This window comes from Pseudonaja textilis, chromosome 2, assembly GCF_049901715.1.
Source record: "Pseudonaja textilis isolate UNSWEBS1 chromosome 2, rPseTex1.2, whole genome shotgun sequence".
Classification (NCBI taxonomy): domain Eukaryota; kingdom Metazoa; phylum Chordata; class Lepidosauria; order Squamata; family Elapidae; genus Pseudonaja; species Pseudonaja textilis.
Window position 1 is genome coordinate 105673781 of NC_141991.1, and position 6719 is coordinate 105680499.

Genomic DNA, 6719 nt, shown 5'->3' on the forward strand with positions numbered 1-6719 from the left:
TAAGAGTTTAAAGGGGTGAGACAAACCAGATTGTAAGAATGTATCGCCTGCTACTAGTTCCGTGTGCTAGGTATTGCTGTCCATAAACAAAGATTCTTTTTTTGTACATCACCTGTCAGTTGGAGAGTCTGTCAGTTCCAGTAATGTAGGAAGATGATCAATACCTCTTTCAAAATCACGAGAGATCATGAAGCGCACCTCTCAGTTGCAATGTCCAAGTCATATTGATGTTATGGTGGATTACATATTACAGATCAACTTGTAGGTGAAGCATAATTAAACAGCTCTTTTAGAACGGCATCTGGGTAGATGTAAGGACTATTAAGAAGCCTTCTGCAGCATTAATGCTGTTCATTTACATTAGGGAGAAATAATCCATGATTCCAAAGATGTTGCACTATAGATGCAAGCATCCCTCATATTGGTTATGCTCAGATGGTTGGGAGTTGTGGTGTTGAGCATCTATAGTATACAAAGCCCTCATGTGGAGTATATTGTGAAATATGGAATGATAAAGGGGACATTACATAGTATCTTTAAAATGCTGAGTAGTCTGATACAAAAAAGATGGATTAAGATGGAAAAAAAATAAAACTCTGACTGTTCTAAGAGTAGAGAAAATAATTCTAATATAGGATTATTTTCATAATATAGACATATTTTCCTTTCCTTTCAGAATGTAAATCAAAAAAGGAGTAAGAAGAGCTGTTTGGTGCCTTCCAAATATTGTATATAATATTAATTATCTGCTAATGAAATAGTTTTTATTGGAATTTTTTTTTATTTTTCTCCTTTATGACAGGAGGAAGGGAGGGAAGGAGGGAGGGGGGAAGGTTAGTTCCCACTGGTTTTGACAGGAGAGGCAAATTAAATGTGCATTACTTTTGCTGGGATGAACCTTCTCTTTGATCAACAGAGTACGAACAATCATAATTATTCTGTATTTATCTGAACTCTCATTCCTAAGACATGGCCAACATCAGACATTCTGAAGGAAAGGTTGTCTCCAGAGTTCACTCTAATAGAAGGATGTCTCATGCATGCTCTTATCCTTTGCTCACCACATCCCTAGATCTCCCTCTTCTGGGAGGATCTTGTGCGCTTCTGCATGATAGAGTCACACATTCTCCCTGCAACCATGCCAGTAGCAAATCTGTCCTGAGGAATGTACTGCTTGACTCCCATATATGATGTTCCATAGTTCCCCACAACCAATCAGGATACAGGTATTAATCTGTGAAACAAGTATACATGGAGGAAATCTTCAGCCACCCATTATCATTTTAACACAATTATTCCTTCACTAGCAGCCAGACCTGAAGGAAGTATCTTACCTTGTTTCATTCCTCAAGGTCAAAAATGCACAGGAGCACTGAACAGGTAGAGACAGGTAAGACACCCAATACCTCCCTATTATACTGGGTATTGACCAAATAATCCAGAAGAGAGGAATCATGCTTATGTGTTGGACTGGCTATATGAGAGAATGACAGATTCATCTGCTAGAATCGCTAGTGAAAAGAACTGGGAATTGAAATAGCAGAGGGAGCAGCAGCCAGAAGTAGGAAGATTGCCTTTACTCATAAAAGCTTAAATAAATACAAATGGGATAGTTCAATGGGTAGCCCACTATTCTGGCTTAATTTATGAAGATTACTAAAATATCTTATGTTCACCATCCATTCTTCTGATTGTAATTTTGTTTACTCTCAGTTTACTTCTATTTATGGCTTTGTTTTGCAGTATGAAAAATAATTTCTTCATAAAATACACACTATTTCTTTTCTGCTGTGACAAACACAGAACAAATTTACCTAGTTCCTCTTTTGACAGAACTCAGAAGTATTTCATATTAATCTATATAGCTCATGTGAACTGAAATCCAAAGCACATCAGTCACAATGGTGACTTCCTTATGCCTCTAAGACTTTTATCCTAGCAAGTAAATGTTCAGATAACCCACAACATTTCTTTCATATCTTCCTAATCAATAAGAGGGATTATTATCATTCTCATTTGGCAGAAATCCAGCTGAGAGAACAAAATATTCCCAGAGTTTATGCCCACAAAGGTATAACTGAGAAAAAAACTGACACTGATGTCTCTTAAGGGGCAACTTCTCAGTCTTATATCTGTCCCAGAAATCCTAAGAGCATAGAAACGAGCACAGCTCAGCAGGTGCATGACCTACAAATGCATGAGAAGAAAAGCAGAAAGCAAAATGTAGACATCAGTGCAACGGAAACTGGTGATATGTTCCTCTTGTAGTTACATCTCTCACAGGAAGAAAGCAATACAGGATGCTTCTGACAGAATTACTGGCAGGGTTTGCCTTTTTCTTTTATTGGATCAAGCTTTCCAAAGTTATTTAAAAAAAAAACAACCCAAAATCACATTCAGGCCAACTGACACACTCGATGATGCACCTCTTTCCACAGTATAGATGCAGAGATGTCACCAAGATTGTTTAGCTCAGTGTAATCATAATCAGTGCAAGGACATATTCATGCAAATATTAGAAATAAAAAAAACCACTGTAGTCTAGGAAGCAACACACGCACATCTGCTGTTCAATAAACATGAAACTGTCTACCCTCCCCTCTTGTAACAAAATCTTCTCAGCCATCTAAAAATACAAACAATCAGTAGATGCCCCCAGAATGAAATGTTCCTTAAGAGATTCCTCAAATGCTCGCCATTGCCGTTCATGCTCTAGACCTTGCTGGCCTCCATTATTGTTTCAGACATTAGCCAACTGATCCATATTACCTCCTTTAGCCAAACTTACTCCTAGAGCTCTGTGTCATACAAGAGACGTCTCTTCCACTTCCACGTTACAAATTACAGCCTTAATTTGGTGAGGAGCTCGCATTGGATTTAGAGGTATGACACTGTTTACAGACAACATCCCATACTGATAGTGACTAGGTTTTGCAAAACAAAACAAAACAACATCATCTTGATGCTGACTTTCTCACATTCAACAGATGGTGCAACTATTTGCTTTGTTCATGGGAGGCCTCAGGGGGGCTTCACTGAAGAAAGTCTCACGTCTTCTCCGCACAACAGGGCTCAGCAGGCTGGGCAGGTTGACTTGCTGAAGCAGCTCCCTGAAAACTTCTATCACATTCTCATTCTCCTTAGCAGATGCCTCCAGGAAACGATTGTTCCAGTCAAGCTCCACCAAGGAGAGAACATCTTCAGGCAACACTTGCCTAACCCCACCAGTTTCAGCCTTATTGCCCACCACTACGATCAGTGGGGACTTATCGTCTTTCAGTTCCAGGATCTCCTCGTGCAAAGTCTTCACACGCTCAAAGGACTCCGCATCATCCACAGCATAGACCAAGGCAAAAGCATCACTGTTCTGGATGGAGAGCTTGCGCATCGCTGGGAACGAATAACTTCCACTAGTGTCCAAGATCTCCACCTTGATGGTCACTCCACTGACCTCATACTCCTTGCTGTGCAGCTCCTCTACTGTCCGGCGATGTTTTGGCTCAAATGTGTTCTGCAGGAATCGCCGAATAAGAGATGTCTTGCCAACCCCAGCTGCCCCCAGAAACACCAGGCGTACTTGGCTCTTCTTCACAGCCAGAGACATGCTTCTCTGGATCTTGCAGGCAAGTGGAGGCAAAACTTTCAAGTCCTAAACACCAACAGAAGAAAGCTTGCCGGTTTTTAGGCAACCTGGCTTGAGGGAGCAGTCTCGTTTTCCACTGTTGCCTTGCAAGTCACTTGCACTCTTGTCACTAACTTTGTCTAGTTACTAAGAGAACTGCCACTGTGTTCACAGTCTCCCTGCTTGTTTTCTCTTTATTTACACTCCTTCCTGTCACAGACACAAACAGAGAGAGTCTCAAAGCTCCCCCAATCCGTGCTGGAGAGAATGTTGAGGGACGGGCAAAATGTAGGGGAGAGAGAAGAAAAGTCTGGACCAATCGGCTGACTGCTGTTTCTGAAGTCAAATCTCAGCCTGTGGAGGGAGGAAAGGAGGGAGGGAAAGAGAGAGAGAGACTAGAAGAGGCTGCATATTGTAAAGGCTTGTCTGGCTCTCAGCTGCCATGGACTTCTGTTTTTCTCCCTTCTGAGTTTAGCTGCTATGGCTAGCGCATCCACGGTGCCCTCTGCACTGCCTAGTATAATCAATATCTGTTCCCCTCTTTGAGTTGGAAACCTTTACCATATCAAAAAGCTTAAGACAAACAACATCTTTTATTGCCACTTCAGACAGAGCTGCTTTGGACTTTGGATTTTGCAAAACCTATAAGTGAATGTGAGGAGAGGGATTGAAAAGGAAGACTAATATCATTGTAAAATTCAGGCTGGGAAATTAGAGAAGCCTCAAATGTTCTAGCAGACTCTGTTCTGGTTGCTTAATTTGCATTGAGTAAATACATTACAGTAAATGATTATTCTTCCAAGCAACCTCTCTTTCTTCACCATGGGCTGTTTTTCAATAATATACAACTTCTAGAAGATACTTTCCATTGCTGTTGGGATGTCCATTTGAAGCACATACATGCCCAACAAAAGACATAACATTGAAAGAAGTGGGGGAGGGGATTCCTTTTCCATACATCTCTATATATGTTTTAAGGCCAAGATTGTTCCATACCCAAGGAAGGGGAAATGGCGAATAGGGAGAATAAAGGGGCACAAAAATTTGATAAATAAAATAATAAAAAAGAGACATGGCCTGGAGAACAGTCTATGAACTTGTTCTTGCACATGTGCATGCTTAAGTTTAGGTCTTTGATCTTTCTTTTTTTCAGATAGTTTTTTTTAGTAAAGCTTTACAAAGCATATAAAACTATCACAAAGTAATAAAGGGCTGAAGTAATAAAGAACAAAGAAGAAGAAGAAAAACAAAAGTGTAGAAAGAAAAAATGAAAAAGACAAGATTTTTCCATATGTTGCCATGTAACTTAGCAGTTGAGCTTAACTTACACCAATTGCAGCTTCTGTATATTTTTCAAGGATGAGATCACATTGCAGAGCCAAAGTAAATGTAATTCAGGTGTAAATAATGGCTGAGTTATCCGGCTCAGGAAGAATCTCAGCAGGCACACAAACAAAATAACAGAGTTGGAAAGGAACTTGGAGGTCTTCTAGTCTAGCCCTCTGCTCAGGCAGGAAACCCTATACTATTTCAGACAAATGGCTGCCCAGTCTCTTCTTAAAAACCTCTAATGTTGGAACACCTACAACTTCTGGAGGCAAGTTGTTCCACTGATTAATAGTTCTAACTGTCAGGAAATTCCTCCTTGGTTGCTTCTCTCCTTGTTTAGTTTTCACCCATTGCTTCTTGTCCTGTCCTCAGATGCTTTGGAGAATAGCTTGACTCCCTCTTCTTCGTGGTAGCTCCTTAGATATTGGAACACTGCTATCATGTTACTTCCTAGTACTTCTTTTCATTAAACTAGACATACTCAGTTCCCGCAACCATTCTATATATGTTTTAGCTTCCAGTCCCCTAGTTATACTAGTTACAAGGATCAGGAGGAGTTTGATAGAACTTTTTCTGAACAGCAGATTTCATTGAAAGATGGGCAGTGAGCCAGCATTAACTCTCTGGATTTTCATTTTTGGTTGCTTCTGGAAAGTCTTTGAACGTCATGAAAGGAAAGCAATGGCTACTGGTTTCATATTTATAATTATATTTTTATTCCTCTAGGATGGCAGAGTAGGTGTGATAAAAGGAACCATTCTCTTGCAAAGCACAAGAGTCGAGAAAAAATTCTATTAATGCACAAATCCATTTATTCATTTCCATGTATGTTATTTTCCTGAAGCTGAATGCATGAGATTTTAAAACTATGTTACAATATTTGTGGCAAAAGAGAAAGGCTAAACTTAGATTTCTCCTGCTAACCTAATACTTTAAGGCATGATCCAAATTTTAATTCTAAATAGATATTAAATGAATCAAAAAACTCATCATCTGTTCTTGTACTTTATTCCCTTCCCTTTGTTATTATATTTCATTTTATATTTTTGTGTGGTTTTATTGTATGCTGCGTAGAATAATTTTGGAGATTGGTGGTGCCTAAACTGAAGAAATTAAATTAAATTAAATTAACTCAGCCAAGTATTGAGTTACAAAAAAGAAAACATATAATTTCTAGTTAATACCACTTTGGTCCTATGTTGAAAGCCAGATGCATAATCTTGTAAATAGACCAAGATGTAGCAGGACTCATTTTGAAGAGAAGTAGAGATTCCACCAGCAAAAATGGAGGCAAAAAGGATTTTTCAATACAAACATGCCCCCAAAAGTTATTTTTTTCTATTGTGGCCTCATTACCTTCACCTGAACTACTGTCCTTATCTGAACACCCTTTAAGATGATCTTAGCTGTGCTGAGATTTCCTAATGCACGTTTTGATAGCTTACAATCTGATATGCTATTATCACATTTTCCCTATTGGGTGATGCCTAGTGGCAACTTTAGGTTGGTGTAGGTTTGCAGGGGTGGGATGCTACCAGTTCTGCCCAGTTCAATAAAACTGGTAGCTCTGAAAAGCAGCAGACACTGAACCGGTTCTGGGTTTGCTGCTGTTTGGCCTGCCCGCCCACCTGTCCTTTATTTCCTGCTTTTTCAACCTCAGCTGCTTTGCATGGCACAGCTGAGGTTGAAAAAGCAGGAAAAAAGTGGCTTTTCAAATGCTGCACACTCGCGCGCAGTGCTTTTCAGTTGTCTGGGCGGCACAGCTGAT

General features: G+C 39.8%; 1 pseudogene across 1 annotated transcript; it reads right to left on the reverse strand.

The window, feature by feature from the left end:
• Positions 1–2304: 2304 nt before the first annotated feature.
• On the reverse strand, positions 2305–3945 carry LOC113436975 (GTP-binding protein Rhes pseudogene; annotated as a pseudogene). The gene has a single exon (XR_015741790.1). The product of XR_015741790.1 is annotated as a GTP-binding protein Rhes pseudogene (transcript).
• Between the last annotated feature and the right edge of the window lie 2774 nt (positions 3946–6719).